At 39.2% G+C, this 20608-nt stretch overlaps 1 long non-coding RNA gene across 1 annotated transcript in view; it reads right to left on the bottom strand.

The window, feature by feature from the left end:
- LOC129526666 (uncharacterized) overlaps positions 1-20608 on the bottom strand; it is a 208796-nt gene that overhangs the window by 149222 nt on the left and 38966 nt on the right. Inside the window, exon 2 of the long non-coding RNA XR_008671383.2 lies at positions 16890-16939. This is a non-coding gene — a long non-coding RNA (uncharacterized lncRNA). The remainder of the gene's footprint in view (positions 1-16889; positions 16940-20608) is intronic.

Raw genomic sequence — 20608 nt, 5'->3', positions numbered from 1 at the left:
ACATAAAAGTTCTATTTTCTTCCCACACCCCAATGGATTGCCTTGCATCCACAGTTTTGAGACCTTTGGACTGGCCAAGTGCTGTTCAAAGTATGGTTCACAAACCAGCAGCATCAGCATCATGTGGGATCTTGTTAGAGGTACAAGTTCATGGCGCTGCCCCAGATATAATGAATCACAATTTCGGGGGTTTGGGCAATGAGTGGTTTAATAAGGTCTTCACATAATTCTATGGACAGTGAACTTTGAGAACCACTGATGGCTAAATCCACAGGTGGGGCAAGGTGACCTTGGCTCTAAGACAAGGACTGATGGAATAAAAGCACAATCACAAGATAAAGCTGAGCCAAGGGTGATTCTGAGATACTGGAATTCCCCACTGAAATTAACTGCTTTTAATAAACAACATTGGGCCAACAATGATCACATTATTATTCAGAATAGTGTAAACCTAATGTCATTATGATGCTGTTTTGTGGACATGACATCGTCAAGGAAAATTATTGATTTCTGTGAGATTCAAGAAATTTACCTGACTAGGTGAAACAATGGTCTAGCTTTCCCCTAGTTGAGGGTAACCCTGGGACACAGGACTTTCAGTACTAACCCCGGAAAGTCTAGGAAAATCAGAATAGCTGGTAATCTTACCTATATTCCATTATGAAAATGTTTGATGTCTTTAAGAAATCAACTTCTTTTCTTTGTTCCTGTCAACTACATAACCTCTACATAAGGTGGGCATGGATAGGACCAAAGAACCCTAGACTTGCAGATCTGGTTCTGGCTGTCACTTAACAGCAGTGTGATATGTAGCAAGTCAATTAATCTCTGTGAACCTCTGATTATCTGCAAAATGGGGATGAAAACTCCTGCCTCCCACACCTCATAGGCTAATTGTCAAGGCCAAGAGAGTTAGTGTTATGAAAGCTATGCATTACAGAATCCACTGGGAATGTAAGCAACAGCCACTTGACATCATGGTAAGCATGCAGGCTTTCAGGCAGGCAGATCCCAGTTTTGACCTCAGTAGCAGCACCACTTTGAGCACATTATTTTATCTCTCTGACATGATTCCCATCTGTAAAATGGCGATTCGAATTACCTTTCTCATAGACTATTGAGAAGATTAAAAGAGACGGAGGTCGCAAAGTGCCTGGCATATTTGGAGCTCCAAAGGATTAGTTCCCTTCCCCGTGATTATAAGACACTCAACGACTTAATGACAGTTTTTTGCAGTTAATGCCATGAATAGAATCATTATGTTTGCTTCCTGAAGTGAAAAGCCACAATAACACTCCTCCTTGCCCCCAGGACCCCTTTGATGTGGCAGGGGGTGGGAAAGGATGTTACTTCCGCTTGGCATAACCAAGTCAGAAAGGCTACCCAGTTTCTGCCCAGAGAAGTGGAGTGAAGTCACTGCCTCAGAGAGGCCTGAGGACGAAATTCACAGTGACCTTGGTATCTAAGAATGCCAAATCTCTGACTTCCACACCTATTTAGTCATTCCTTCAGTCAATCGTACATAATGTAAATAAATTATTTTTAATCATCCCTAACAATTGCAAAAAAGAACATATGAGCCCAGCCTGTCCTAGCAGGTAAAAAGGGGCAGGAGAGGGGGTGTTTAGGGGAATGTCTCTTTTTCATGCAGAGATTTTGTAACATTTTATTTCTAAAGGATTTCTTTCATTCACTAGCCATTTACTGAGCCAGATATCCTGTGTTTTGAGCATCTACTTTGTGCCAGACTTGGTGCAATAGCTTCTGCTTGCCAAGAGGCTCACAGATGCAAATAAACACATAGTTTCAACCCAGGGTGAAAAATCTCTTGATAGAGGTAAGTCTGAGGATAGTGGTGGCAATGAAGGTTTAGCACCCCCTCCTCAGGGCCAGTGCTGGAAGTGGGCAACACTCTGTAAATTAAGAATGCACACAAGCCCATGGCTGAAGACAATTACCCCCTAGTATTCATTGCCTTTGCCTTGACATGTGACCTCTTCCAGGAACCCTGAAAGTAAATCACGGCCAGTGAAATCTGAGCATAGCTGATCACGTGTATGTAACATCCAAGCTCTACCACTGAGGAAAAGGCATGCTCATCACCTCCCCTTCCCACTTGCTTTGTAGATGGAATCCAGGCACGGTAGTGAAGAATCTTGGACCATGTGGTTGACAACAGCACTGAGGAATTGCAGGACAAGAAAAGAGGCCTGGATCCTTCTTTCATGAATTCAAACAGAGCCGCCATAAACACAAGGACATTTATATAACAGAGAACTGAACCTCTATCTTACATTTACCTCTAATATCTTGGGTTTCCATTACATGCAGCAATATCTGAGTTCTTTTACTCCTGTCTATAGTATAAGTTATTTAACTGGATGAACCCTGTGTATTTCTGCAAATTAACTGACAAATATTACAAACAGCAGAAATCTCCAAATGCTAGCTGTTATGGAATGACGAATTATAATCAGAAACCCAGCTGAGCTCCTCTATGAGCCCACAAATAGTTTGTGTGTCATTCAGGGGTTGTAGCAGCCTGAAATCTGCAAAGTTTCTATCAGGGAGGGTAGTGGTAGATGCTCCCTGGATCTCAGCTTCTGCTTCTCTTGTCTCCTCCCAGCAACAGCTGCTTGAGTCCAAACTCCAAAGCTGTCTTAAGTAGGAGAGTTAGAGTAACCACCTCCTAGTTCTCAATCTCAATTTCCCTGCCCCTTTTTTTTTTTTAAATTTTCACCTACACTGCCACAGGATCAATTCCCTCTTGCTGATAGTTTAACTAGAATTTTTTGTTTAACAGTTTCATTCCTGGTTTTCTGCCTCTGATGTGGTTCCTGAGCTCCTGTTTCAGGTATAAAGTCTAGACCACGAACACCAGGCAGTGACTCTGGTAATTCATATTTCCATCTCCAGCTATCACAGGACCTAGCATGATACAAGCACACATTAAATGTTGTTTTTTAAGTGAATGAATGGTATGATATATACCACCATTGCCTTCTAAGGAGCCTTTCCTGTTTTCCTAGCCTCTACTCCAGAAACTAAGAGGACTCTTAAGAAATCCTGTTGACTGGCCTGCACCTTTCTGGGTATGCTTCTGCAAGTGAACTGGATCCTCAGGCATGGCATATCTGATTCCCATCCACCTGTTGGAATATCTCACTTTCTTACATAGAGTTCATTTGCAGTCTTGCCTACCTTCCCTTCTGGACAAGAAGGTGGCTACTGATTTGCCCAAGCTGGGATTCCAAAACCCAAGGCCAGAAATGAACCAATGGTCATGATCATGGAGTACAGAGGAAAGGAGAATCAAGGTCTCTAACCTGGGCAAAGATAGGCCTTGAAAAAAGTATGGCCAAAATTATCAAGCTCAAGACAGGGGTTAGAAATCAAATATGAGCTTGGGACTATAGACTCTGCTCCAAGAGAGTAGGCAGGACAAAGTTAGGGGAACCAGAAGGCAGAGGCTAGAAAACTGAGAGGCAAGAAATCATTAACAGGGCATCTCTAGGAAGTGCACGGCTGGGAAGAAAGCCATGGAGGGCTCACAAATCATACAGGCCTGGCTGCCTGCTCAAACCATGACTTATGGTCATATTCTCTGGTGATCCTAGTTGTCTGTCGTGAAGAACGTTTCTTCCTGTGTTCATTCAGGTCCTCCAAAAACCATATGCCAATTTGGAGTTGGAAATGTAAGAGATTTATTGAGGACAATGCCTGTATGAGGGAAAGGAGAGGGAGAAACAGTAGGCAGGGAGTCTTTATGTTACAATGCAGATCTACTTGTGAAAGAAGATAGGGAGGCAGGAGGATTGAGTAGAAGAGCCTCAGACTATGGTTCAGCTGAAGAAAGTTTCCACCAGCTCAAACAGGAGCTTCATTGCAAAGATTGCCACAGAGAGATCTTAAGGTGGGCAGAAATGGCTTCTAGCTTCATCCCTGACACATGGTAATTTGCTTCATGATTCCCACATGAACTCAGAGATAATCTAGGCAGCATTGCTCAAAAGAACTTTCTATGATGATGGAAATGTTCTATATCTGTCCAACGTGGTAGCCAGTAACCACATGTAGCTATTGACCACTGGACATACGACTAGTGTGACTGAGGAACTGAATTTTTGTTCATTTAATTACATTTCAATAGTTGTAAGTGTCTACCATATTAGACAGCACAGACACAGAGCTCAACTTTTTTAACTGAAGACATTGAGCCTAAATGGAGCAGGTCCAAATACATTTAAGAAGTTAAGGTTAAACCTAGGACTCGAACCCAATCTTTTTAAGTGCAGCCTTCTCTAAATAAGCCATTTCTGAGTTAGGATAGAGAACATGCTACTTTGTTTAGAAACCTGGACCTTCATTTCCAAGGCACTTCACATATTTCAAGGGTCACAGACTCTGATCTTTCTCCAAGTAATTCACAGCTAATTTCATGCCAAAAGATGTCTCTTTATGATCAACTCCTTGTCCTTCATCCTTGTGCTTGCCTATGTATTTGTGCATGGCTCCTGTGACCTCTGCTGCTTAGGAAGTTTTCTGATCTACTTTGTTTCCAGACACCAATGTTCCTCCACTGTCATTTAGACTGCCACCACCTGCTCCCAGCACTAGAGCCAAGCATGCCACACTTGAGAGTTGCAAGCTTCTCTGCCTGGCCATGACTGAAGCCTTCGTGTTAATCCAGCTAGATCCCCTGCTGAGCCCAGGGTCATGAATCCCCTCTCGGGCCTTTTCCTCCTCCCTGATCTAATCCATCACCTGCAGCCCAGATGGGGAGACCACAAATCTCTAGGAATGCATTCCTAGCAGAGGACATGTGATTACTCCAAGACTCACCATTCATTCCAAGACCTGGAATCTGGCAGCCTGGGGGAGTACACACTTCCTTTGGGCCCAAGACGGGAGAGTACTTTTCCTGTAGCATCTGAAACAGAGCCTTCACTGGAACCAAAACATTTCAAAACAAATGACAAAAAAAAGGACTTTTAGACATCTCCCCCAATCTTTCCCATTCCCTTCACCCTGAATCCCCCTTCTTTTTGAAAGAATTATCATCACATGTAAAATTCCACCAGATATTCTTTTCATGTTCTATCTCTCCTCCTTTACTTCGGATTGCTTCAGCTACTAAACATGTATTACATCCAGATCTCTCAGTTCTTTCTCTTCTGTAATAGCATCTTCTGTCATTTTAACACTTCTCTTTATCCAAAAATGAATTACAGAATTGGTGAGTAAAGCATCATGCAATAGAAGGTAGAAAGTAGAAACTGGTCAAAGAAGTTTCAGACTTAGTTTGAAAATGGAAAGTATGTACTGGAACCTCCTTTAACACAGAGCTTGGCATGTGCTTATAGGGAGTGAGCAGGACCATTTACCAAAGCTGTGCTGGGCTAACTGGCTGTGGATTCACTATTCACATTAACCCTGGCAACATTTCGAGTGACCAGATTTACTAATATGGTTAACTTCCATTTATTTAGGCTTGCAGTGCACCAGGGACAGTGCTAGAAACAGTTATGTTTTTAAAAGCTCCACAATCCATGAAAATTAATCAGAGAAAGATTTTGTTGTGAAATTCTGTATCTTTTGGACACTAGGGGTAGTGTGATACTACAGGACCATTTCTATGAGACAGAGAACATTCTATATGGAGTGACAATATAATTTAATCACTTAAACCAGAACAATTTGAAAGTGAAAGGGAACATTATTAACAGGGAGAAGGAAATAAACAAGCAGTATTTCTGGCAAACCCACATATGGTCACTGTCATCTTCATTAAGGCCCTTGCCTACCTTATCCTCCAGTGGTCAGGAAGCTGTGGAATGGTCGGGGGACTAACAAAGCCAGTCACCAACTGAGTGTTGAGTGCCAAACACTGGCCATGGACAGTGTCCCACGGGGCCAGTCATAAGCAAATTGGGATGCAAGGAGATGAAAGAGTTAAGCTAAGGACCTGAAGAAGACCTGGGGTACAAGTGCTAAGTCTAGAAGGGCCTTATAACTGAGCAATGATGGGGCACCTGAAGGTATCATTCAGAAAAGTCTAGTCAGATTGAAGAGCATGCAATATGCATCCAAAGTCACAACTTCAGTCCCCTGCTGACCTTTGAGGATTGTGTGGGCATTGGTAGGGATGACTTAAGGGGCTGTCAGAAAAACTCCTGCCTGCCTGGATGCCACAGGCTTTTAGTTCTAGGATGGGGCAGCCTCTATTATAAATAGAGCAGGCATTCTGAAAAAAAAAGGCCCTTAACCTTTACTGGTACACAGAGGTTCCCAGGGGTTGGACATTATTTATCCAGGAATGTAGAGTGCAAATAGCCATAGCAAATGTGAGACCATTTTTTATTTCTCTAGTTTTGCTGAATAGTCTCTTGAGATTGTGTTGGTGTTAATATATATGGCCTCACTTCGAGGGCAGGTGACTGGGAGCATTCTAACTTATAAAAATAAATAAATAGTCCCAATACATCTTCAATGCACTGAATTTTTGTCTCAGGCTACCTGCACAAATGAGGAAAATAGAATTCTTTTTTAAACACTTCAAAATTGGCTTCAGACAATTACTCAGAAGAGAGAAGAATACTGTGACCTTCAGATGCCAGGCTCAGTTCCCAAGAACACTCTTTCTGTGGTCCTTTGTCTTTCATTCAATATTTAAGAAGAAATATCACTATAGGCAATAGAGCCATATTCTTATATAACATTTATGCTCTGAAGAGTGAGGAAACTGAGGACAAAGGACATAGCTAACACCACAGAAATAGACACACTCAGAGTGGGGATTAAAGTTTAGTTCTCCTGATTTATACACAGGTTAATATAGATTTGCTGGTAATTTGGTAGAGTGTAGACAGGTTTAAAGCTTTGGTGTCAATTAGACCCAAATTTTTATCTTGCTTCCATTTCTTCTAACTCTGGGACCTTAAATAAGGCCCTCTGCAATGAGTAACTTACTACCTACTTCATAACATGGTTATTAAGTAAAGAATTAGATTATGTTGATAAATTTCCTTGCCTAGGATTGAATAGGTTTCCAGGATAGCCAGCTCTCTTCCCCATTTCTCTGGATGAAATATTTCCCATTATTTAGGGTCAATTCAACTAGCTCAAATCTCCTCCATCCACAGTCCATTCATAGGAGAATACACAATAATAATTCTCAAACTCTTTTGATGTAAGAATCATCTGAGGCACTTGTTAGCAATGCAGCTTCAGCAGGATTAAAGTGAAGCCCAGGAATCTGTATTTTAATCTGCACTTCTTCCTCACTTTCCACTCTCACACTTCCACTCCAAGACTCAGATGCAACTGGACTACAGACCACACTTGGAAAAATCCTAATAGAGAGAAATGGCTTCAATGTACTATCTCAATAACTCCTAAACCATTCTGTGCTTCAGAATCAAATATGATGAAAATTCAAACAAAAAATTCACAAGTCCCTTACCCCAAGAGACACTAATTTAGTGAGTGGGGTCTAGTGTATGTATTTTAATAAGTTCACTGGCAATTCTGATGCTTAGCCAGGTTTGGAAACCACTGCTTGGTCTCACAGTAGTATGGTCCCACCCATTGTGATTTCAATGGCTAATTTGAACTAAATCACCCAAAACCATTCTGCACTGGACATTATTTCTCTACAAGAATGGAAAGATTTTACAATTAAGTATTCTAATAGAGACTTTCATGAATAAGTCATTACTCACAGGTGTTCATAATGACTTTACTTTCCATAGTCAGCTAGGATTTAGGGCCAGTCTTCACTTTTTTGTTTGTTTGTTCAAAACACATGCACACACACACACACACACACACACTCACACACACACACTGCACAGGTGATAACAAAGTTCTTATGCAAGAACATCTCATGCAAACACTCATTTCATTGTGGAGGAAGATAAAAAAGAGGCACCATGGGGCTCACAGATTCCAACTTGGTTTTTAGAGATGATGAGGAATAACTGAATGGGCAATTTTTAAATAAGCATAACAGCAATTGTGTCCGTTTCACACCTAGATCAGTAATTGCAGCCCACCTTCCCAGGTACCAAGTTAATATACCAAGTTGACATAAAGGCAAACAAAACTATAATGTGTGTTTCACCAAAATGTCTATTACTACCCTTCACATATTTTCATCCTGCTGATCTTCATTGATCTCTACAGTTCTCCCAATCTTGGAACCATATTCAATTTCCCAAGTATATATGTATAAAGAGACTTCTTTTACTTATTCTACTCAACTTCCTGCTCAAATCTCGTCTACATGCACCAAGCTGCCAATTTGTCCAACTTTGTGTGAGAAACTCCCTGTAATACCAGGCCTACCAACCAGATCAACTCTAGTCCTTTAGGTAAGATAGGGGCATTTAGACCATTTGATGGCATTCCAATAGAATGCACAGATCACAAGGCATCCGCTGTGCAGATAACCAGCTGTGTATTCCACAAACACACTAAAATTCATCATCACTGCATTTTAGGTTACACCCCTTAATTCCCATTGTTGTGGAAAACAATCAAAAGCTTTTTTCTGCATTTGGATATTACATTGTTCAGAAACTTCTTATTGTATTGAACCAGAAGTCTAAACATTGACTTCAACTCTGCTTTGCAGGAATGCCTTGAGAAGTAAGAGGGTAAATCCATTTGCTGAAGGATATCACCAAATACGTGAAATCTCTATCTCTCGAACACACTCCTAGTTAATCCACTGGATTCTTAATTGAGAAAAATGACCATTCCCAAAGATAGCTTGATTTTATTTAGACTATTGGCTTTCATAGTATATGTTTTATGGTTTTCTATGAATATTCACTACCCTCAATAATCTCCACCTACAATAAGCTGCATTGCCAAAGGGTCCTGCCACTGCCAAGTCATTTGTTTGTCCTAAACTTCTTTGTTATATTATTTTTACAAATTCTTAAAAGAAATAATTGTCAATAATCAGTTCTTGAGCATTTACTATGTGTTTTACATAATAGAGATGATATTAAATCAGCATATTTTCCATTCCCTTGCAAATCTCTTTGCCTTGAAAATCACATACTCTAAGAGTCTCCTACCATTCATGCTAAGTAAGAAAAATCGACCCAGGAAAGAAAGCACAAACTACAACAAATCAATCTTTTGTCAACTCAAAGCTGACTCTCTTGAGTCCTTAGCAAATCTAAGTAAATAGTTTTAAAAGCCAGGATTTGTGAAAACAAAATAGTTTTTCTGAACTGTAATAGCTCCCTTTACACATGTTAAAATACAGGCTGATCTAGACCATGGAAAATATTATTTGTTCTTTTTTTTTTTTTTTTTGAGACAGAGTCTCACTCTGTCGCCCAGCCTGGAGTGCAGTGGCACGATCTTGGCTCACTGCAAGCTCCACCTCCCAGGTTCACGCCATTCTCCTGCCTCAGCCTCCCAAGTAGCTGGGACTACAGGCACCTGCCACCACGCCCAGCTAATTTTTTGTATTTTTAGTAGAGACGATGTTTCACCGTGTTAGCCAGGATGGTCTTGATCTCCTGACCTCGTGATTCCCCCACCTCCACCTCCCAAGGTGCTGGAATTACAGGCGTGAGCCACCACGCCCGGCCAATTTGTTCATTTTCAAGATAATACCTCCATTGATTGCTCTATTATGACAAGCACTGATTGATATAAGTATTTTGCATGTATTCACTCCTTTCTACCTTACAACAATCTCCATCTCATTTGTTCACTCATGTGTCCCAAGCTCCTATAACATGGACTGATAGACAGTGGACACAATAAATGCGTGCTATGTGAATAAACAACTTTATGAAATATATACTGGACAGTATATATTTCTATGTACATTTTGCAGATAAATAAACAGAGGCACAGAGCAGTTATGCTTCATTTCCAAGATTTTATACTCAGTAGTAAGAACTAAGATTCAGGATAGGGAAAGTGATTCTCCTAAACTTCAAGTGAGGTGGTCAACGTCATTAGAGCCAAAACAACTCTAGATTCTCTAACTTCAATCCTATACATAATTTATAGGATTTTCTGCCAAATAAAAATAAATTTTGTGCACATGCACACATAATACCAACACATGTGTTCATGTAACAGCCAGCAGCTTTCCTTTCAGAGGTTTCCTAAGAAACAAGCAAAATCATAGCCGTAAAAAGTGCTTTGAAAGATGTAAAATAGACCCATGCAAGGTGCTATAAAAATAATAATGATTAAAATTTATCACAAATTTGCCTGGGGACAGCCTCATAGGTCTCGATCTGTCTTCTTCACTCCTGATGCCAACTGCCAGCTGCTTCCTGCCCTGAATTTTGAATGATAGCCAGATTCTTCTCACATCTGACAAGTGAGTCCTACTGGGTTCTGCCCAAACCCTATCCCTCCTACTACATCACCATTTGGTTGGAGAAGGAAGGAACCTCCATTTATTATGAATTTTATGTTTCAGGCACTGTACTCTTTATTCGCTGACTTAATTATCAAATACTTATTGAACACCTACCATGTGCCACATACTGTGCCAAACAGACCTGGATGACAGTGAGCAAGACTAAAGTGGCCTTTGTCTTCACAGCCTAGTGGAACCATGCCTTACATGCATTATATTATTCAATTCTACCAGTAAATCTTTAGATGGCTCCTCCTAGAACTGTTCCTATGTTGTAGATGAGAAAATGAGGCTATGCAAAGTGAGGTAACTTGTTAATTTCACATGACCACGTGGTGAGGTTGTATTAAAATATTTAAATATGCAATTGACTCCAGAGCCAATATGAAGTTTCTCTTCTTTGTCAATTTTTGTCCTACTTTGCCTGCTTTTACTGCAAGTTAACACTCAACTCTCGGTTCTTTCCAAAGTCAACGAAAGACTTACAGAGAGCATTCAATAAGAATTAAGCTTAAGATGAAAGCCAAAGCAAAAGAGATTTGGCTTTATTGTCTAGAACATAGTTTGCCTGACCCCACCCACCTCAGTTCTTCTCAGGCCTGTGCAGTGAAAGTGGCCCCTTGACCTAGCTCATCTCCATAGCCAAGAGCAAGGAAAATGTGCCCAAATGAGCAAATACCTCTGTGCCTAGAGTTTCTCAAGATAGAGATGAGTGGCCAACGACTACTTCCTATAAAAAGTCCTTAAGCGCATGTCTTTTCTGTAGTTCTTAAGGGTGAAAACTTGACGTATCTCCAACTTACTAGTAAGTTATCTACTAAGATGTTAAAGGTTTTAAATGCTAATATTCATAAATTAAAATCAGCACATCACTAGAGTCTCCCAAAGATATGAATTCCATTTTCTACTAAGAAGGCTGATTTCCTCAAAATGTTTGCCTATGTTACACCCTACTGTAGCTCAGATAATTCATAATTACTGAAATTTACAGATACACAAAGGAAATTTTGTCATCATTGAATTCCTAGCATTGTGTTGGGTTGATCATGGTTTTATTTCTGCCATTCTCACTTTGTAATTATCATTTATTGTTAATTTAACAGCAACATCAATTTAATCTATTGTGGGTTGTTTGGTTTACCATGCAGTATATAATAATGAATATATGCATTTTTTTCTAAATGGTCTAACACAAAGCTTTGACATGGATACATGACAGTTCAAATATGAATTATACATACTTCACTGATAACACGGATGTATACACTACAACAGTTTTTTCATACTTCACTGATAACACGGATGTATACACTACAACAGTTTTTTCATACTTCACTGATAACACGGATGTATACACCACAACAATTTTTTAAATATATGGTGATGATTGGTGTTGCCCACAAATTTGAGTAGTTCAAAATTTGCCATATAGGGTTCTTTTTCTCTTATGGATGAAGAAGCTCCAACTGCACCAAGCCTTCTGCATATAACTATATACTTTAGACAATATATGAAGAAACAACTACCTCATGTTACCAGAGAGTGAGCAAAAGAAAAAAGTTCTGTAGAGAAGGAAACAGCATAATAAGTATCACTTTTAAAATAGATCGACCCTGAGGGCAGGCCACAGTTGGCACCACTACATAGCTAAAACTCTGATAGAAATCCCAAAAGAAAACCTAGCATCTTTCTGTCCTGAAAAATTAGAGAACAGAGTTCACTGTAACCATAACTGCTGTAAAGTCAGTGGGGGAGGTCTCAAAAAGGAGAGAACAAGTGTGGGAAGCCCCAAATTCTGTATATAAACTCCATCCAAGTCTGGCTGACTTCTGAATTATGCACACTTGTGGCAAGCTACTAACAGCTAAAATAAGAATAATAGAACTGAACTAAAATTTGCATAGATTCCAAAGGGACACATTTTTCAATTTGAACCCAATTAAGTTAACATTCTCTCAGAACAAAAATTTAACACTCTTAAGAAGAATATATAGAATAGAGTCTGCACAATACAACAGTGAGAATGTCCAAGATATATTCCAAAATTATTCTACATACAAAGAAACGGGAAAATGTGATCTATTCTCAAGATACAACATAATCAACAGAGACCAACCCCAAGCTGACCCAGAAGTTGGAATTAGAAAGCAATTATTTTAAAAACCTATCATAATTTGTGCCCAATCATATAAGGAAAAATATGCTCATAATAAATAAAAATAGAAAATTAATAAAAACTGTTAAAAAAAGGAAATCATAGAACTGAAAACACAATATCTGAAATTTAAAAATTTACAGTATGGACATAATAGCAGAGTGGAGAATATAGTAGAGTCAGCCAACTTGAAGATAAACAGAAAATATCCAATCTGAAGAAGACAAAAAAGAAAAGCAAACAAATCCTAAAAACCTATAGACAAATATCAAATTATCTAACATACATGTAATTAGAGTTGCAAGAGAAGACAACCAACACAGAAAAAGACGTGAGAAAATAATGACTGAAATTTCTCCAGATTTCCTGAAAGATATAAATTTACAGATTCAAGAGCTCAATCAACTCAAAGCAGAATAAATATGAAGAAAATCTCACCTAAGCATATCATAGTTAAACTACTAATAACCAAAGGCAAGACAATCTTGAAAGCAGCTAGAGAAAAAGGACACATAGCATATAAGCAAAAATGATTCAGATGTTTGCTAACTTCTCACTAGAAATAATGGAAGCCAGTAGAGAGTGTATCAGTGTCTTTAAAGTGCTGAAAAAAAATAAATGCCAACCCAGAATCCTAACCTAGCAAGAATATCCTTCAAGAATGAGGGCAGAATAAAGACATTTTTAGATAGAAAACTAAGATAATTTGTCATTTTAAAAGAAATTCTCAAAAAGCTCTTTAGACTGAGGGCTATCAATAACATGAAAACTCAGATCTTCAGGAAGGAATGAAGATCGTTGGAAGTACTAAATGCCTGGGTAAATACCAAAGATTGTTTTTCCTCTTAATTGTTTTATATGTGAAGACTTAAAGCAAAAATTTTACTATCGTCCTTGCAGGTTTATATATGTGAAAAACATAGCATATCGAGTAGCAGTGGATGAGATGACTCTATCAGGTTGGTGCAAAGGTAATTGTGGGTTTTGCCATTAAAAGCAGCCAGATGGATGCTGAAAAAAGGGATCACTTATTTAACAAATATTTATTGAATTGATATATATGCAATGCATTAATATTAGGTGCCTAGTACACAGTGATTAACAAAACAGATTTTGTCTTTTTCATTAAAGCAATAAAAAATTAGTAAAAGCTTTTGAGCAGAGGAGTAACATGGTAAGATTTACATTTATGAAAGCTCTCTCTTTAAAGAATAGGTGGAGAAAGATGAGAATATATGCAGGAAGAAGAAGTATAAGCCTATTGCTATGACTCAGGAAAGAGATAAAGATTGCTTGGATGCAGCTACTAAGAGTGAAATTGGAGACATTGCTCTGAAATTAATGGATCTGAGAATATTTTGGAAGAAACTGACAGTATATGATGACGAATTGGTTATAAGGGTTGAGGAACAGGGAGTGACTCATGGGTGATACCTAGTTTTCTTAGGAAAAGAAGGTGAAGCAGTCAGGTGAAGATAGTACCATTTGCTGAGCTAAGCAATACTAGCAAAAGTGGAGACCATGAGTTCATTTGGGAATATTTTAAGTTTGGGCTACTCTAATTCCCTGAAAATATCAGGTGCATAGTTTGATGTGTCTAATTTTATACAGCACTCAAGTGTGCATTTCAAAATAAATATTCAATACATATTGATATGATTTATTAATAAATATTCAATATGTAACTGACTAAATTGAAATCAGAGGAAAGCAAACAACCATGTATTAAGTGTTGACTCTGACCGGCATTATGTCCACCACTTTATCTACATCATCTCATTTTCAACTTTAATATTATGACTTCAATTTTACAGAATTAGGAACAGGCTCAGGGAAATGAAATAATACAACAACAAAAAAAAAACTGTAGACTCAAGACTAAAACTCATGTCTGCCTCTACAAATCCTTCTGAAGTCTTTGTTCTTGCGTCTGTTCCCTCCCACCACCACATAATACTTATTTTATGGAAAATTAAAAAGCTTCTTCCACTCTATCCTAGAAAATATCTCCCTCTTTTCTTCCCTACATGCATTTCTTTTCTCCCACTCAAGCAGGGATACTACAGAATGAAATTCAGCAATTTCTCCTCTGCTTCTATTCAAGATTAAGTGAAGGAAGCCTGTAGAAAAATAAAAAATAAAAAATGGAAAATGCTCCCAGTGCTCCAAGATTGTGGATACACTCATTTCATGTGTACTCTTCAAAACTTTCAAGGAAGCTGAAATTGAATTTAATCTATTACATGATTGTACTAAATTACTTAACCACATCAAAGCATCAATGGCCTCACACTCTGGGAAGGGACATTGTAAAATGGTTTTCAAATATATAATGCAGTCTCTCAGGTGCCTGAGACAGGGACGCCCATCCCTGAATATAAAGCTTCCCTTACACTTCTGAGATCAAAACAACAGAGCCATTATTTGAGAGGCTGGATGAAATACCAGAGCCATTTCTTATTAGCTTTAGTCATTAAAGAGAATTTAGTAGCCTGGCTATTTATGCCTCTTTTCTTCCTTCTTTAAAAAAAAAAAAAGGCAATCTTAATGGAATGAAAGGGCAGAAGATTTTAAAGATCAAGATTATGAGTAAATTTCCCACTAATTACACTGTTTTCTGCTTTTAGAAAAGAAAAACAAAACCAGTTTTCCAATTCCCCCTGCCTCTCATACTAAACATTTTAAGAAAGCAAAGGAAAAAAAAGAAAAAAAGATGTTAAGTATATTGTCCTTCACTAAGAGTAAAGACAATTGTTACTATACCACTAGTACTACTGTAAATACTAGTGAAAAGTATCCCATGTGAATCTGTTCTCTAGAATGTCAAAGGCATTTTCCCATAAAAAGAATTTTATAAACAAAAGTTGGATCCCCAGTAAGGCCCACAAAAGCCAAGCCAGTCACGGTGTTGACATAGATCAGTATTGAGGCAATATCTAGAAATCTCAGCAACATCAGAATTACATCTCGACTCCCTCTCTTTCTCCTGTCAACAACTATTTTGAAAGCCATGTAATAGTGAGAATTTAGCTTTTGTATGAAGAAAAGAGAAGGCAGTATAGCTTAGCATATTATGAGCACTAGGACTGGTTTGGCTCCTGTCACTAAACACTTCCCAGCTCTGAACATGAGACAAGGCCCTTCCATTATGTGGGCCTCGGCTCCCACATCCACACAACAGGGATTAAAGGGGGATCCTTAGTGTTGTTGTAAGTAAGTTATTACCTTAAAACACAGAGAATAATTCCAGGCACATAGTGAGTACTCAATAAAAGAATGCTATTGTCAGGGCACGATGCCTCATGGTTTTAATCCCAGCACTTTGGGAGGCCGTGGTGGGCAAATCACTCGAGGCCAAGAGTTTGAGACCAGCCTGGACAACATGTTGAAACCCAATCTCTACTAAAAATACAAAAATTAGTCGGCCATGGTAGTAGTCCGTAGTCCTAGCTACTCGGGAAGCTGAGGCACGAGAATCACTTGAATCTAAAAGGCAAGGGTTGTAGTGAGCCAAGATCATGCTACCGCACTCCAGCCTGGGTGACAGAGCAAGCACTGTCTCAAAAAAAAAAGAAAGAAAGAAAAGTCCATTATTATTGGTACTGTCGTACATATTTTATCTAATTTAATCTTTGCCATTATCCCTCAATATAAATATATTTATCTTCCATGTCATAGATGAAGAAACTGAAGCCTAGAGAAGTTACATAATTTTCCAGGGAAACACAGTCATAAAAGATAAATGTTTAAAGATAGAGCCAGATTTCTGACCCAGTTCTGATACCCAAACTCCAGGTTCTATCATGTATGGCCATCATGCAATGCCTGTGAAGATGCAGGGTTCTCAAAAACACATCTCTTCCCCTGCCTCCCAATCCCCTTCACTAATTCCTCAGCCACTGACCCCACAGGAAGAAGGAAAGACAGATGGCAATCAAAACTCTTTCTCCCTGTCCAGGACCCACAGAAGGAGAAGGCTGCCCCAGCTCTGTGCCTAGCAAGGGCCAAGCTTCCATAGATATTTGACCTTTGTAAATTAGGCATTCAGAAGTCAAAGAATGCCTGTATTTAAAATTTCCATTGTAGATTTCTGGCAAATCCATGAGTGTGAGCTCTTTGAAAATGCCACAGGCCTGTGGAAATCCTTGTGGGTGTAATTAGCTACAGAAAGTGAAGGTGACTGACCATTTACAGTCACATCATAATGAAATGAAGTATTACAGAAACCATGAAGCCAAAACACTGGGAGGGCTGAGACCCACAAAGTAATCTGGACATAGAGATGTTTTCCAGAAACCAACTGTGAAAGAACTAAAAGGGTGTCCTACTCACAGGCTTGACACTGAGCTGGTCCAGTTTCCCTTCACATTCAGAGGCAGAGGCTGGAGAAAAGAGAAGAAAACCCAGATATGAGGAACAAAAGCATTCAAGGCCTGGAAAACAGATCTCGTGGCAGTGGGTTTCCTTAGGAACAAGATGGGAGAAAAATGATTTTCCCTGATTTCTGGGATCTTCTCACAGCTCCCAAACACTTCTTAATTATTTTGAAAATGTAGTTTTGATTATGAGGAAGGTCCTTTTAAGGAATTATAGAATCTGAAAACTGTAAGAGGGATTGGCCTTTACAGAGCACTTACCATGTGTCAGGCATTGTGATCCCACTATAAATCTTCCAACAACCCTGTAATTATTGTCCTTGCATTACAGAGGAGGCTCAGAGAGGGTTAAGCCCCGCCCAGGGTCACAGAGCCAGGATGCAGGACCCTCGCTCCCAGCCTGCCTGACACCACAGGCAGAGGCCTTGCTCACTCACATTCACTGACTTCCTTTGAAGTCATTTTGTCCAAGCTTCAGCACCCTGTGCAAGTGCCCTGGACAGCACCCCCAATGGGTGGCTTTTCAGTTTCAGTTTGAATAATTGCTGCAAAAAGAAGCTTACTACTTCTTTTTATTGCAGTAAAATACACATAAAGATAACCAATTTATTTTTGTATGTGGGTACACAGTAGGTGTATATATTTATGGGTTCCATGAGTTGTTTTGATAATAGGCATGCAATACATAATAATCACATCAGGGTAAATGGGGTATCTGTCATCTCAAGCGTTTATCCTTTGTGTTTCAAGCAATCCAATTATATACCCTTTTAATCATTTCAAAATGTACAATTAAATTATGTTTGACTATAGTCACCGTGTTGTGCTAGCAAATACTAGGTCTTATTCATTCTTTCTGTTTTTTTGTACCCACTAACCATCCCCACTTCCCACTCCCCACTCCCCACCATCCCACTACCTTTCCCAGCCTCTGGCAACAGTCCTTCTGTTCTCTATCTCCATGAGCTCAATTATTTTAATTTTTAGCTCCCACAAATAAGTGAGAATATGCAATGTTTGTCTTTCTGTGCCTGGCTTATTTCATTTACCATAACGACCTCCAGTTCCATGCATGTTGTTGCAAATGACAGGATCTCATTCTTTTTCACAGCTGAATAGTACTCCATTTTGTATATGTACCACATTTTCTTTATCCATTTGTCTGCTGATGTACACTTAGGTTGCTTCCAAATTTTGGGTATTTTGAATAGAGCTGTAACAAACATGGGAGTGAAGACATTTCTTCAATATATTGATTTCCTTTCTTTTGGGTATATTGCTAGCAGTGAGATTGCTGGATCATATGGTAGCTCTATTTTTAGTTTGTTGAGGAACCTCCAAACTGTGCTTTATAGTGCTTATAGTAACTTACGTTCCCACCAACTATGTACAAAGGTTCAAAGGTAACCATTTTAAAACAAACAATTCAGTGGCATTTAGTACATTCATAAGTTTGTACAACCATTACCACTATTTAGTTGCAGAAAATTATCATCATCCCAAAAGGAAACTCCATACTCATTAAGCTGCCACTCCCCATTCTTCATTCCCTCAGCCAATAATTTGCTTTCTGTCTTTATGATTTGCTTATTCTAGATGGCTCATATAAATAGAATCATACAATATGTGGCTTTCTTATCTAACTTCTTTAACTCAATATAATGCTTTCGAGGTTCACCCATGTTGTAGCATGTATCAGTACTTCATACCTTCGAAGGCTGAATAATAGTCCAGTTTATGGATATACCACATTTTTAAACACTTGTTTTCAATAATTTTAGGTATGTAACTAGGAGCAGGATTATTGGTTTATATGGGAATTCTATGGTTAACTTACTGAGGAACCACCAAATGTTTTCCACCACAGCTGTGCCATTTTACATTCCCATCAGCAATGGATGAAGGTTCCAATTTCTCCACATCCTCACCAACACTTGATATTTTCCATTTTGTTTTGTTTTTTTAATTATAGCCATCCCAGTGTGTGTGAAGGAGTACCTCATTGTGGTTTTGATTTGCATTTCCCTAATGACTAATGACATCAAGCATCTTTTCATGTGCTCATGGCCATTGAGATATCTCCTTTGGAGAAATGTATATTCAAGCCTTTTCCCCATTTTCTTAACTGGGACATTTGCTTTTGTTGTTGAGTTATAATTCTTTATATATTATGGATATTTGTCCTTTTTTTTTTTTTTTTGAGACAGTCTTCTTCTGTCGCCCAGGCTGGAGTGCAGTGGCACGATCTCGGCTCGCTGCAAGCTCCGCCTCCCGGGCTCACGCCTTTCTCCTGCCTCAGCCTCCTGAGGTAGCTGGAACTACAGGCACCCGCCACCATGCCCGGCAACTTTTTTGTATTTTTTTACTAGAGACGGGGTTTCACCGTGTTAGCCAGGATGGTCTCAATCTCCTGACCTTGTGATCCGCCAGCCTTGGCCTCCCAAAGTGCTGGGATTACACGCCTGAGCCACCACGCCCAGCTGATATTTGACCCTTAACAGGTATACTATTTGGAAATATTTTCCTCCATTCTGTCTTCTCACTGTCTTGATATTGTCCTTTGATTCAATAAAGTTTTTAATTTTGACGAAGTCAGATTTATCTATTTTTTCTTGTACGGCTTATACTTTTGGTGTCATGTCTAAGAAATCAGTGCCAAAGCCAAGGTCAGGGAGTTTACTCCATGTTTTCTTCTAAGAGTTGTATAGTTTCAGCTCCTACATTTAAGTCTTTGATCCATTTTGACTTAATTTTTGTATATAGTGCTAGGTAAGAATTTAATTTCACTTTTTTTCACATGGATACGAAGTTGTCCCAGCACCATTTGTTGAAAAGGCTGTTATTTTCCTATTAAGTATTCATGGCACCCTTGCTAACAATCAATTGACCATATGCATATGGGCTTATTCCTAAGCTCTTAATTCTGTACCACTGATCTATATGTCTATCCCTATGGTATTACCACATGGGTTTTATTAATTAATTAATTTATTTATTTATTGAGGGATTCTCCCTCTGTTGCCAGGCTGGAGTGCAGTGGCACGATCTTGGCTCACTGCAACCTCCACCTCCAGTGTTCAAGCGATTCTCCTGCCTCAGCCTCCCGAATAGCTGGGAATACAGGCATGCGCTACCACATCCAGCTAATTTTTGTATTTTTAGTAAAGACGGGGTTTCACCATGTTGGCCAGGATGGTCTCGATCTCTTGACCTCGTGATCCACCCACCTCGGCCTCCCAAAGTGCTGGGATTACAGGCATGAGCCACCACGCCCAGCCACCACACTGATTTTAAAACTGTAGCCCACAACTTTTTAAGGCAAACTACTCAGCCTTCAGATGTCCCCACCCCTTGTTAGAAAGTTATTTCTTACCCTGATAGTACTAATCGCTGATCCTAATTCTGCCCTCTAGAGTCTCATTATCAACAACAACATGATCACTAACGTTTCTAAAGCTCTTATTGTTTTCCAGGTATGTCCTAGGTGTTTTATATGTATTTTTATCGCATTGTGTCTTCAAACACTATAGGTACAATTATTACCCTCCGTGAAGAGGTGAAGAAACTGTGGCATAGAGAGGTTAAATGGCCAACCCATTCACAGTTACATAATAAGTGGCAGATCCAGGATGCAAACCCAGGCATTATTTCGGTATTCAGTTCACGCTCTTAACC

Source organism: Gorilla gorilla, chromosome 1, assembly GCF_029281585.2.
Source record: "Gorilla gorilla gorilla isolate KB3781 chromosome 1, NHGRI_mGorGor1-v2.1_pri, whole genome shotgun sequence".
NCBI lineage: Eukaryota > Metazoa > Chordata > Mammalia > Primates > Hominidae > Gorilla > Gorilla gorilla.
Note: the sequence above shows the minus strand (reverse complement) of the source record. Positions and strands in the feature narration are given on the sequence as shown.